The 14,433-nt window shown below is 46.2% G+C and overlaps 1 protein-coding gene and 1 pseudogene across 1 annotated transcript in view; one reads left to right on the top strand and one right to left on the bottom strand.

Moving 5' to 3' along the window:
• Nucleotides 1-9,422: 9,422 nt before the first annotated feature.
• LOC142783801 (uncharacterized) lies at nucleotides 9,423-12,574 on the bottom strand (annotated as a pseudogene).
• Nucleotides 12,575-13,159: 585 nt separating this feature from the next.
• Nucleotides 13,160-14,433, top strand: part of LOC119167807 (translocator protein-like) — a 67,909-nt gene continuing 66,635 nt past the window's right edge. Inside the window, exon 1 of the mRNA XM_037419329.2 lies at nucleotides 13,160-13,247. The gene's annotated coding sequence lies outside the window, so the exon portion shown is untranslated. The remainder of the gene's footprint in view (nucleotides 13,248-14,433) is intronic.

The raw sequence follows: 14,433 nt of genomic DNA, 5'->3' as shown, positions 1-14,433 counted from the left end.
GTAATCGAGCCAAAAAACACTTTTTAAAGCAACCGGCACATCTGACCAGATTACGATCGAGTCTAATTCTACGGAAGGTACTTAAAAAAAGTAATGCAGCAACTGCAAAGCATGCAAAGCTTTCAGCAGGAAATGTTTGGCGAATTTCAGAACCTAAAAAGTTATGTCGATGAATCTGTTGCCAGCATAAGGGCCGTTGTTCTTAAACGGCCTAAAAGCAGCCCGGGTGCTCCTGCTATCCGTCGTCCGAAGCAACTCCCAACCTCGGAAAGCGATAGCACTATCCATGGCGAGTAAAACACGAGCGCACACCGAATATCTCGAAATTTGGCAATGGAATTGCCGCACCTTCCACAAACGTGCGGCCGCCCTACAACGATTTCTTAATACGGCGCCAGTCAAACCTGATGTCATTTGTCTAAAGAGGTTGGCAATAAGCCAGTCAAATTGAGTGGCTACTACACGATATCAAATCCAGACTACCCTAAAGTCGCCACGTTGGTTCTTAAGGAAATAACGACAAGTATAGATTATCTGGTAACTAGCAGCATTAACCATCAAATCATAAGTATATTACCACACAAGCGTAGCAAAGCCAAAACCATAATTACGAACGTGTATAGACCCCTTAGGGAAAAGAGGGCCGATTTTGAGATGCTCATTCGGTATGCCAAGAGTAATTCCAGCATCCAGGATCGACTACTGCTTCTCGGGGACTTTAGTGCCCCTCACACTACCTGGGGGTACCGAAAAGATACCCCGAAAGGCCGTGATCTCGCGCGAGTTGTTGATGCGCATGGGCTCAAACGTCTCGTACTCCCGCAACACCCGACAATAATGCGTAACAGCGTCAGCGCAGACACATTTCCTGCTCTTGCATTCATAAATAATGTTGACGAGGTGTTCTGGAGCAACCTAGAAGAGAATCTCGGCAGTGACCTTTATATTTTGAGCATGTCGATTACCTCCCCCAAACTTCGGAAGTCTCATGGCCATGTTATATTAACAGATTGGGTAACTTATCGTAAAGTCCCACTGCCCGAAATTTTACCGGATAGTGCTGAAGATTGGGCAACGCACATACGAGAGGCTCACAAAGCAACTTCTAAGCGGGTTACGCTCACAGCATAAACTCCGGTAATCGATAGCCATCTGATACATATGTGGGAATCCGGGAGAGGGCTGACCAAACGATGGCAACAACATCGACTCAATAGAAAATAGCGCCACAGAATTGCTGAGATATCTGAGCGGGCAAACGCTTACGCGCAGCAGTTGAAGACGGCGAGCTGGGCGAATTTTCGCGACTAGCTCCGAGGAACCTTACACACTTCCAAGACATAGGCAATAATGCACAGCATAATGGAACCTGGCAAAACCAAAACGGCAGCAAACCGAACTCTTAAGAAGCTCGCTGGGGAATTCCCAGAAACAGATGACGCCCTCCTCGCTAAGATACGAGACAAGTACATAGGCGCGTTCCCAACTCCCCCGTGCACTTTAGCATACCAAGGCCAGGAAAACGTAGTGCTTGACGCACCGATCACCAAGGCAGAACTATTCGCAGCCACGCAAGCAGCAAAGCGCAATACTGCTCCCGGACCTGACCAGCTAATAAACGTGATGATTCGGAATCTGAGCGATGAACACCTGGAACAACTTACTCGATATTTTAATGAACAGGTATGGCAGAAGGACGTGGTTCCTCAACATAGGAAGGAAGCCAAAATTATTCTTATTCCGAAGCCAGGAAAAACACCTGACCTAGAAAATCTAAGACCAATTTCATTAACATCCTGTCTTAGCAAATTATTCGAAAAGGTGATTCACACATGCCTCACGACATACATTGAAGATCAGAACCTTTTTCCGACAAGCATGTTCGGATTTCGCCAACATTTGTCAACGCAGGACGTCTTCCTTCTACTTCGGGAAGAGGTACTCTGCAATACCACGGTTGGTGCAGAACATCTCGTCGTAGCTCTTGATTTGAAAAGCGCATTTGACACTATGTCCCATGAGCTCATCTTATCTGAGCTAAATGACATCGGCTGTGGGCAAAAGATATATGACTACGTTCGCTCTTTTCTAACCTTTCGCACTGCCACAATAGGCCTAGGCAATACACGCTCATATCCATTTCCTATGCCCAATAGAGGCACACCACAAGGGGCGATACTATCTCCTCTTCGTTTCAACATTGGCATGAGACACTTAACAAGAAGACTAGACAGCGTTTCAGGGCTAGGGTATGCCTTCTATGCGGAGGATATTACCCTATGGGTCAACCGTGGCTCTTTAGGACAAAAAGAGCAAATCCTACAAGACGCAGTCACCGCTGTTGACGACTTTGCTTCCCAGAGCGAAATTAGCTGTGCTCCCGATAAATGTTAATTTATTAGAATCCGAGGCAGAGGCCGCCGCATTCACGAGCCGGTCAACCTCTTGTTAGGAGACCACAAGATAAAAGAGGTACAGAAAATGCGAGTCCTCGGGCTGTGGCTACAAAGCAACAAGCGAGTGGACCACACAATAAAACCCTCAGAACAACGGTTAAGCAGATCTCCCATATGATTTATAGAGTCATCTATCACCGAAAAGGTTTCAAGGAAGCTGAGACGTTCCGGCTGGTTCAGGCTTTTGTCCTCAGTCGGCAAACATATAGTCTTCCTTTCCAGGAGATTAACAAAACCGATTTAAGGGCCCTAGATACGTTGATACGAACATCGTACAAGGCGGCTCTCGGCTTACCACTTGGAACGTCCACAAAACGTCTCGAAGCCCTTGGTATACACAATCATTATGAGGAGTTACGCGCAGCGGTGCTCATTTCTCAACGGGAGAGGCTTAACATAACCACTACTGGGATCAAATTGCTACGCCGTGTAGGTTACCCAGCTCGTCTGCAGTATGCGGGAGAAGAACTGGAGTCCATGCATGGCTCAACAGGTACGTGAAAAGATTCTAGTATCCCCTATCCCAAAAAAACATGAGCCCCCGATATCACAAAGGTCGTAGGATTGCACGAGCTCGCAAGTTACAGCGGCAATTCAGGAACAATTCGGACGCGGTGTACACAGATGTCGCCCTATGCGGCACGAACAAGTACGCACTCGCAGTCGTAGGAGCGGCCCCGGGTCAAGGCCTTTTGACTTGCGCCACGGCACGAGCCGCGTCCGCGAATAACGATGTGGCTTTAGCTATCGCGCATGCTATTGAAGCTAAGGATGTTCTGGGACGATCGTTCCTTGTTCTCACCCATTCCATGGTCGCATGTAGACTTTTTTTCACGGGCAAACTACCCCACAACACCCTTAGCCTATTAAGACGTGACCTAACGCAGGACCATGCTACCATCTGGTGCCAGGGTCACGCAGAACTCGATGGGAATGAGAGAGCGGATGGCGCAGCTCGTGCTTTAACCAACCGAGTGGCCTACCACTCCGACGACCGCCCCGTTTTACTGCGAAATATCCTTGAGAACCAACGGCTTGAGCGACGAAGGTACAGTGTACCCCACACCGCTTTACCCGGCCGGAATTCTTATGACAGGCGTCGTATACAAACAAACACATATCTACATCTTTCGTTGAATCACGCCATTCACCCTGCGATGTACAGCGATAGTTGTCCGTGGTGCGGAGGCAGGCCCAGACTCGCCCACATAACGTGGGATTGTCGGAAAAGGCCAACTGGAATTCATCATCATCATCATCACCAGCCTGATTACGTCCACTGCAGGACAAAGGCCTCTCCCATGTTCCGCCAGTTAACCCGGTCCTGTGCTTGCTGCTCCCAATTTATACCCGCAAACCTCTTAATCTCATCTGCCCACCTAATCTTCTGTCTCCCCCTAACCCGCTTCCCTTCTCTGGGAATCCAGTTAGTTACCCTTAATGACCAGCGGTTATCCTGTCTACGCGCTACATGCCCGGCCCACGTCCATTTCCTCGTCTTTATTTCAACTATGTTATCCTTAACCCCCGTTTGTCCCCTAATCCACTCTGCTATCTTCTTGTCTCTTAAGGTTACACCTACCATTTTTCTTTCCATTGCTCGCTGCGTCGTCCTCAATTTAAGCTGAACCCTCTTTGTAAGTCTCCATGTTTCTGCTCCGTAGCTAAGTACTGGCAAGATACAGCTGTTATATACCTTCCTCTTGAGGGATAGTGGCAATCTACCTGTCATAATTTGAAAGTGCTTGCCGAATGTGCTCCACCCCATTGTTATTCTTCTAGTTACTTCAATCTCGTGGTTCGGCTCTGCGGTTATTACCTGCCTTAAGTAGACATAGTCTTTTACAACATCAAGTGCACTATTACCTATCTCGAAGCGCTGCTTCTTTCCGAGGTTAATGTACATTATTGTCGTTTTCTGCAGATTAATTTTAGGACCCACCTTTCTGCTCTCTTTGTCTAAGTCCGTAATCATGAGTTGCAATTCAGTTTTGACGACTATTTGCGGCGAGTTAATTCGAACCGGAATTAACTCGCCGCAAATAGCCGGCAAAATTTCCGCAAGGAAGCAGTGGGAGACTTAGCTCGCCAGCGAGGATCTGTCCAGGCGCAGCGGGCCGCTAAAGCCAGTGGAGCCCTGGAATAGAGCCCCACCCACATGCGCCCCATATCTTTTTTTTCGTTGTTTTTTTTTTCAAATAAATGTTTTCATATATATATATATATAAATATATATATATATATATACAAACAGGCATCGAACGCGTAATTCGAAGGTCGTAGGTTCGATTCCTGCTTACAGTTGGTAATTTTTTCATCCACTTTTCTTTCTTCTTATTTACATTCCATTAATGTTAATAACTTCCCCTGTACATTCCTTGGCATTACTGTCTGTTATATCTCATTATATATATATATATATATATATATATATATATATATATATATATATATATATATATATATATATATATATATGAGATCTAACAGACAGTAATGCCAAGGAATGTATAGGGGAAGTTATTAGAACCAATGGAAGGTAAATAAGAAGAAAGAAAACCTGCTCACGGCTGGTTATTTTCTTACCCACTCGTTAGATCTCAATAATATTGTGTCAAGACACGGAAAACGATCCCTTAGGTACACACTTTTTCCCTTATTCATTAACAAGGGTCTCGTACAGGCAGACTTGGTGTCATTAGGTTGTATACGAAGGACTATTGATCAGCTGCCCGCTCGTAATAAGTTCACGTGCTACGTGACGCCAAACATGCGCATAAAACAGTGTTTCACACTCGTCGCTTGGCTTATAGATGGCGCTGACTGACACTCCTACTTCAAAATTCACATACAAACCCCAAAAAGTGGATGGAGGGAAGGCCGCTGTGATAGCTCAGTGGTTAGAGCATCGAACACGTTATTCGAAGGTCGTAGGTTCGGTTTCTGCTTACGGCTGGTTATTTTCTCACCCACTTTTCTTTCTTATTTACCTTACATTGGTTCTAATAACTTCCCCTATACATTCCTTGGCATTGCTGTCTGTTAGATCTCAGTATTATTGTGTCAAAACACAGAAAAACGAGCCCGCCCTGAGGTATACACTTCTTTCCTTCTTTTCCTTATATATATATATATATATATATATATATATATATATATATATATATAGATAGATAGATAGATATATATATATATATATATATATATATATATATATATATATATATATATATATATATATATATATATATATATATATATATATATATATATATATATATATATGCTCAGTATATAGGTCAAACAGAGACAAGTTTCAGAATTCGTTTTAATAATCACCGTGCACATGCCGTAAGCTTCCCTAATCTACCGCTGTCGAAGCACGTCAGTATGCCTGGCCATGGTTTCGACAAAATTAGGGCCACGATTATTCAGTCCGGTTTTAAGACAAATCACGATAGGGAAGTGAGGGAATCCTTCTTGATCCACAAATTTAACACCATTCGTTCAGGTATCAATGAAAACGTAGGAAAGCTCACCTGCCTCGCACTATAATAACAACACGACTTCTTAGATTAGTAAAATATTTTAGTGTATATTAAATTGTATATTAGTCAACCGTGGTTTCTTTCCTTCTGAGCTCTTTTACATGTCCTGCCAACCATACTGTGCCCCACGTGTCGATGGGCAAGGAAATTTGAAACTGTTATATTCATGCACCCGTCACATGTCAGTCATGTCAACACAAGGTCCTGACAGATTACCAATTTTTACTTTGATTGTCCTAGCTGCTATACCGAGAGTTCATCACGTGAGCCTATAAAGGAGGCTGCATTGTATCATACCTACTTACTCTGACGAAGGCCGTGCCACGGCCGAAACGTTAGTAAATACGATCCTTTTCTTATGTGCTATCTTCAAGTTAATTCAATATAGAAAATACCCGGACCTGTCGTGCCTTCCCTTCAAGTTCTATATATATATACATATATATATATATTCAATCTTCTTCCCAAAGTTTGTTATAAAGAAACTGTAGAACAAATCAACTAGCAAACTCATCGTTCAAGCTCAGAAGACGTTTGCACCCGCCCTCCCCTAAAGAACGATGTCCTGTGCTTTCTTGCGTCTTGGAGACTCACTGACTCGGCGACTCGTCGCTGTTGCCACCATGCACGCAACAAGACGGCACGAAGCAAACTGCGACGAAATTTATCCGTTGTATTGAGAGTGCGTTGAGTATATCACAGCACATTTCGTGAAATGGCTGACTTAGCCATGCAATGAAAAGCAGTTTGAGCAAAGTAAGCACGACAACGTTCACAAAGTAATAATGAATTGGGCTTCGTTAGGCTACGCTGTGCGAACGGAAGATGGTTGAGTATGCTTCTTCATCCTTGTAGTCGAAGCGCAGTTCCTCAATCGAATGATATGACTAGTCGAATGTGTGGTCCTGCATGCATTCACTATTTGCACTTTGTCGGTTTCCGAAGCCGTCCCTGCATTCGTCGCGGAAAATGCCAGGCCCGTAAACCACCTACAGACACTCCCGTTCGCTTCTTCCTTTTCTGGCAGATGTTCGCATTCCTGCAATTTTACCTCGGTTACTGAGGAAGGGCATTTGGGGAGGTAGACAGACGAGCCGATGAACGCATTCCCTGTAGGTGCTTGTCTAGCACAGTTGCAACGCAACTAACTTTTTGTGTGGCTTGCCATGGGGTATTTGTTCTTCGCTTCAATGACACGCGCAACCACACCGAAACTCGCTCAATAATTGCAAACAGGACTTCTCTTTAACAACATAGAATGCGAAAGATTTACTGTTCGTGTCCGTCCATCCTTCTGTCCATCTGTCGGTCCTGAACGGAGCAGTATATGTGCAATAAGCAAGTCGGTTGTCAGCCCATAACTTAAGTATGCCCTATGTGGTGCATCGTTATTTGTGTCGTCCTTTTGTTTCATAACCAGACACACAGGTGATTTGATATCGTAAACTCAGCTTTTATTTAGGCCTTGTAGAGAAAATGCGTATGGACTCCGTATATGAGGTCGAAACCGTGTATGATTTTTTGTCTATTGCTTTATTCTAGGCCCACTGCGAGGACACAAGCTTCTAGCAAAGGAGGCAGGATGGTTTGAAGACACAAAGGCAGATGCCATTTGGATGCTGTTTGCAATAAAATCTGACCTGGAAAAACTTGATTTGTCCCTCTGTGCTCCCCTTTGCTTTTCTTCTAGCCTAATATACAGGCTTGTTGGCATAGGGGGGGGGGGCGATGTAATGTGATTAAATGCCCTACTTTTTCGGGCAATGCTTACAGCTTGTAAGGTTCTTAAGCAGTCATTGTACAGATTCGTTCGCAGGAACTAAACTTCCTGTAGAAAATTATATTACGGAGAAACGCAATGTTTAGGGTATGAGATACATGCTAGCGGAGCTCTTCGGTTTACAGAGAACATTGCGAGCTACCCAGTTGTTTTTTCTGCCTTTCTTGTCGTTACGAGTTCCCTCATATAAGCAGCAAGGTTTCGAGCCTTGCACTGAGAGGCCTTTGAGGTATTTGCAGTGCTAAGGTGAATATGCTTCATGAATGGCGCGCAGACATTGAAGTCCATTCATAGTGAGATCGAGGTTCTCCCCCTCGCAAATATAGGCTCCCTAAATAACCTCACACCGCCAATTCAGTGGGTCTACCAAGTGGGAGAAATGAACTGTTTTAACAGTATTTTATACAAACTCAAGTCACGACCATGTCTTTCCTGTTCTACCAAACCACGGCTAACTTCAGAAAACAACCCTTCAGCCTTCAGCACTTGCTATAAAAAAAAAACCCTCTTCTCGTTGAAACCAACACTGCCGTCAATGTGAATGAGTGACCACTCAGAACCAACATGGCGGCCCGTCAAGTATGGGGGCCGTTTTAGCCAGTTGCAAGTGACCATGATCGAAGATCTCACCACCTAAAACACGGAGACGCGCACACATGAAGGTTCTCTAGCGTCATGAGTTGAACAGCGCTAACATGGGTGCTACGGTGAGCGCAGGAATATTCGTTTGAAGTGATGGCTGACGTAGGTGTTGTAGGTGACATGTACAGACAAGTTTCAACGCGTATGGTAGGCGCGCCTTAGGTTTATTTCGTGTGAAGCGACGAGTCGGCGGCATACCAAGCAGTGGTCGCGGCCGGTGTTGTGGGTGAGCACACGACACGGCATCTGCCAACACCACCTAGAGGAAATTCTTTTCAGGCCGGGGGGCTGCCTCTGTGACGTAGCCGGGATGGGGCCGACGGAAGCGGGGGAACGCTTGAACAGAAGTCCTTATATTATTTATTCAGACACCCTAAGGGTGCCGGAGGGCATTACGGAGGGCATAAGTTGTGCGCTTGGCTGACTTTTTTGCTGCTACACGTGTTATATACTTATATGATAATATCTGGGGTTTAACGTCCCAAAACCAAGATATGATTATGAGAGACGCCATAGTGGAGGGCTCCGGAAATTTTGACCACCTGGGGTTCTTTAACGTGCACCTAAATCTAAGTACTACACGTGTAATATACTGAATAAAATTAGGAAGGAAATGACAAATGAGACAACTCATATTTACACCCATCGCCGTTTTATTCATTTATTTGTTAGAGTTTGCAGCTTCCGCTTCTTAGACTTGTTTTCCGGGTCCGAAGCTTTGTTGTTCAATCGCCGGCAAAAGTTCTTCAGCAGAATGTTCGTGCTGCACCACAATATATATTTGAGCACCACTTCACTTGCGTGTCCCTTTTCACAGACGTCGAAATCTGAAGGCTCCTCGTCGCTGACCAGTTGCAGTGTTAGTTCTGTGGCCACTTGACGTTTGTTTTGAACTTTTAAAAGTTTGGCACATTTGGAAAGCTCTTCCACAACAACGTTATTATGAGCCACCGCATCCGCAGCAGGCATTGCTGGGTAAACCAGCCCCCCCCCCCCTTCCCGTCAATTTCTTTGACAAGACTGTACATGCGATTTTCCGGAGAAACTGCGACAGTCTTGTCAATTGTGAGGAGCTCTCTGAATTTGTCACATTTTAACCTCTTCACAGCGATGTGCACCGAGTAACCAGCAACATAGGTAACCACTGGAATGACATCCTTCAGTTTTGATGGCGCCTCCAGGGTCACAACAACGTTGAAGTTTCCACTTGGCACTGCTGCCTACGTTTGGAGCTCTTCCCAATTTTGATTTTGGTCGTTGTCGATTGCGGATGCCGTGCTGATTTGTGGTAGTGTGGTTCGCAGTCGCAACTTGTTCTCGCACTCGTAAATCTCTCTTACGGACAAATGATACTGCGAGCCAGCCAGTCGTCGGTAACAACCAAAACGTTCTTCCAGAAGGTCTGTTTGGAACTTCCCAAGAAGCACAAAGGACATCTTGAGCTCCTCAAAGCAATATGCGCAGATTTCAATGAACGCCCGAGTCGTCTGAATAAGAGCCCCACGTGCCTCATCAGACAACTTACAGGCATCCGCTCTCCTTTTCTTCCACTCCTCCAACCAGTCCAAAAAATCGTTCAAGAAGGAAACCTTGGGGTCGAATGGAGAAGAGTAGACTGGCTTTTGCAAGTCATACCTTAGTCTCAGTCCTTTGAAAGGGGTCTTTACGCTGACAACCTTCCTCCATCTCACTATTACATCAATGAAATTGGCGGTTTCTTCGTAGTGCTTCAGGTTGTGCTTGGCTCCAATAACTCGAAGTGCATTCGGTCCGTACTCGCTGAATACCTGCAAAGCAGGTTTAATATCCTGTTTCTCGATGTCTGTTGGGGAAACAGCTTTTCTGGACAAAGTGTAGCCGTACCGGAGTAACTGCTCACTCTCTAAATTATATGCGTCTTTAACTGTCTTGAAATACGCATACTGCATGCGCCGCTGCCCCGTTGTGCTTGATTCGAACTGAGGTAACCAGAAACACTGGTCATTTGGTTTTAACCAGTTGTTGCGCACGCACTTCAGTAAATGCACTGGGTCGATGACGAAGAACAATGGCCTGTGTGGATCTGATGGGTGCGGAAACACGAAATCATTTGCCAGTGATCTTTTTAAACGGCTTGAGGGGCCTTGCTCACCGAATACTTAAATGGCACCATTGCGCTTCGATTCACGGCGTTGTTGTCGGTCACGACACACATTACTTAGTATCAAATTTTTTCTAAGCCCCGAATGACATCTCCTAAAATGTTGTGCAGAAATTCTCCATTAGCCTTTTGAACGGGAACAATGTGCGCTACCTCCTTAAACTTACACATGAGGCTGTGTACCATAAATACAAATGCACTATTTGCTGCTTCTGCGTTGTTCAACGCGATACCAGCGATGTTGCCTCCCTTATAGTCAAAAAATGGCTTTAGATGAATTTCGTTCACCATCAAAGTCACGTAGTGTTGCTGCTCATTCAACTCGGATATCTTCTTGGCCATGTAGCGGAGGAATGTATTGTCTTGATGCTCTAGTTGGGGGTTCATTCCGAAAGACGAACATATTGACGTAATGGTTCTTGGGTGAGGCAGGATTATGCTCCCGTGACTGCGCATGTACTTGTACGCGTGAGGCGATATAGTAAATAGTATGCAGCAGTACACCATAAATTCTACAGAGTATAGCCATCGTTCTTTTTTTGTTGACATTAACTTCACTTGCTCGGCGAGCAGTTGAATGATCCGGGTGTTATCGCTTTCTTGTGCTGTGTGCTGTGTATAGTTCGTTCAGAAGAGAAGCGACAGTCTCGAAGATGTCTGCGGTTGAGTTTTTATAGCTTGACCTCTGGGCACAGTCGAACCCCTCGACTCCTTCCAGCAATTCCAGCAGCCGTCGTTTGCTGTCGATCACGGACGGAACTACCATTTTGGACCCGAGCCGCTTCACTGATGCTTTTGCGACGTTTACCGTAAAAGTTAGGTCGGTTTTTACGACAACAGAGTACTTAATCCAAGGAGCGTCATCATTACAAATGTGAGCCAAAATGGCGTGGTCACTGCATTCGATTACATGCCAAAATGTCAGCTTCTTGCCTCGAACGATGTTTGCGACATTTTACAAATCGCAAAGCTTATCGGCTTCTTCCTCTTTTTTGGCAGTGAGAATTGACTCGGCGAGCACTTTCTCAAGGGAAGCGGCCTCTAAGCGCATTCGCTTACTCTCTGGGTCCTCTCTTCTAGAGCTTTCTATAGACAAGTAGCTTGGGCAATCAGGGAATACCGTCGGTACCACCTCAGCTCAAAGCCGCAAACGTGAGAGCGGTGCGGTCACTGTGCGGCCGGTGGCTTGGTCAATATAGCTTGTTTCCCGAACGATGTCTTCAGCCTTAAAGTGACGTTCGCACACCTAAACAAAAGAAACATATCCTAGCATCAGTACGGCTACCTCGTAGCAGCAACAGTACATTCGGGGCTTTGCGTGACGCGTTTAGGCGTAACGTGCTACAAACTACAAGGCTCGCCACGCAACGGTAGGAGCAACCTCCATGAGAAAATTATAAAGCATTCAAAATTTCTTACCCTGGCATTCGCTGACACGACCAGGTTTTCACGTAGAATGGCACGTATCCACGCTTGTCTTGCTTCGTCGGCTTGAGGGAACGAAAAATCGTGCACCTTGGGGCCTCTCTTGTAATTGCCGTTGCACCGTGGCACACAACACTTTCCTGGCATTTCGGCGCTGATTCTAACTCTGCACGAGCCTGTTCGCCACACATAACACGCGATAAACACTTAGGTCACTCGCCGTTGCCCAACTACTTACAGAAACGAATATCCAAGCAGCAACGTGCATCCGCGCCACGAACGATCACAGCGCGTCCAAACGTGCCCGCCACGCCGAGGCTGCCGAGGCCCCGCCGCTCAGGGGACCAACGCCACGCTTGTCTTGCTTCGTCGGCTTGAGGGAACGAAAAAACGTGCAACTTGGGGCCTGTCTTGTAATTGCCGTTGCACCGTGGCACACATCACTTTCCTGGCATTTCGGCGCTGATTCTAACTCTGCACGAGCCTGTTCGCCAGACATAACACGCGATAAACACTTAGGTCACTCGCCGTTGCCAAACTACGCACAGAAACAACTATCCAAGCAGCAACGTGCATCCGCACCACGAACGCTCACAGCGCGTCCAAACGTGCCCGCCGCGCCGAGGCTGCCGAGGCCCCGCCGCTCAGGGGACCAACGCCATCTAGCGGAGACATGTGACTGGGCCCCTTACTGATGACGTATATTCACGGCCCCACGGGAGCCCCCCGGCCTTGAGTCAGTCTCGGTGGCGTTGCATCTGTGCGCGCCGTGGCGAGTGCACGGAAGGTGAGAGAGAGAGTGACGTCAGCGCGCACTGCAAGGGGAGGGTGACGTCAATGCACAGCAGCAGCGTGGCCTACTTGGCACCGTGCCAACACCTGCGGCACGTGCGCCCTTTGTACGCAGTGACAATGTTACAAAATCTAGTCAGAGAGCTGCTTCGCATCCAATAACATTATACAAATGGCGACCGTTAAAGCTTGTATATTCATAGCGTTGCGAAAACTTTAAACTCTAAAAAATTTGCACAGAATCAGAAAAGAAGCTACACATTTTAAAAATGTGGCCACTTGAAACTAGGCACATGCTGTGATATTTCGACTGTGATCAGATGGTATTTAGTGAGTACGAAAATGAGGATTACCGCATTGCAAAACGGCATGCTCACTGCCTTGAAGAAGAGAAAAATAAGAACTGCTGCAACGCGACTGAAGGTTCTGCCCGGCGGCTTACCGACGCACCTCAATCACATATGGTGAGTGTTTGTCGTCAGCTGTCAGCGTAAGCGCTAGATATTACTTACAGAAATGTGGTAAAGAATCCGTGAATGTCATTTGACGCTACAAATGGTCTTGGTGGTGATAAAAGCGAATTCTGGGGCCGAACTTTCATGAAGATTTGTTCGTGAGTGCTTCTCGCATTCAGGAACTCTTCACGTATAAGTCTAGCACTACAGTCAGTAGGAATTTCCTCTTTTACTGAAGTAGACATTATACTTGATAAGTGGAGTTCAACGTCTCCAATCCATCATATGTGTATGAGAGACACCGCAGTGGAGAGATCCGGAAATTTTGGCCACTTGGAGTTATTTGACGTGCAATGAAATCTGAGGACATTGGCGTACAGCATTACCGCCTCCACCGAAAATGCAGCCGCTGCAGCCGGGTTTCGAATCCGTGACCTGCGAATCAGCAGCCGAGTGCCTTAACTGCTAGACCACAGTGGAAGGGTCTTGATCCAATTCGAGTGTCAGAGCTTGTCTTGAACAAAGCTCAATCGCTAGCCTTAGTGCCTTCAACTGTGATTTCATGTAGTGGTGCGCATGAACATGGATGAACTTCATGTTAACCGACAACGCATTGTAGCTCTCTGGAATCATTTTGACGACCTAAACTGTTCGACTTGTTTGCAGTGCTCGGAGCAAAAGCGTTGTGCCTTCCGAAGTCCACGCTGAGACGCGACTACCGCGAGTAGCATCTGAGTTCGGAACCTAGTGGTTATGTGTTGTATGCATCACTAGCCTGTAATTTACTGCCACCATTCCTTCGATTTTCGAAGCGTCGACACAACAACGTCAACTTCGTCGCGTCACAAACAATGACCTTTGTGTTGTTTCTTTCCACGTAATGAGATCAACGTAAAGCGTCAGCGCTCCCGATTGTAAACATAGGCACCCGCAATGCAGTTTACCGGATCTGATGGTAGCGTCAGAACACACAGCCTAGCGAATAGGCGCAGCAGAACCGAGTCATCCCATGCATAGCCATGTGAGTAGAAGGAGCAAAACCGGACTCGCCCATGCATATTATTTGCTTTTTTAATAGTTAGCAGGGGGGAGCGGGGTCACGGCTGATTATGTAAGCGCCCAGGAAGCGTTCTTTGAAAACGCGCCAAAAAGGGCATTGACACTTCAGCGTCTCAATCTGTTCAGCAAGTGTTTC

Source organism: Rhipicephalus microplus, unplaced genomic scaffold (genome assembly GCF_043290135.1).
Source record: "Rhipicephalus microplus isolate Deutch F79 unplaced genomic scaffold, USDA_Rmic scaffold_12, whole genome shotgun sequence".
Lineage (NCBI taxonomy): Eukaryota > Metazoa > Arthropoda > Arachnida > Ixodida > Ixodidae > Rhipicephalus > Rhipicephalus microplus.
This window is presented reverse-complemented; position numbering and strand designations above follow the sequence as displayed.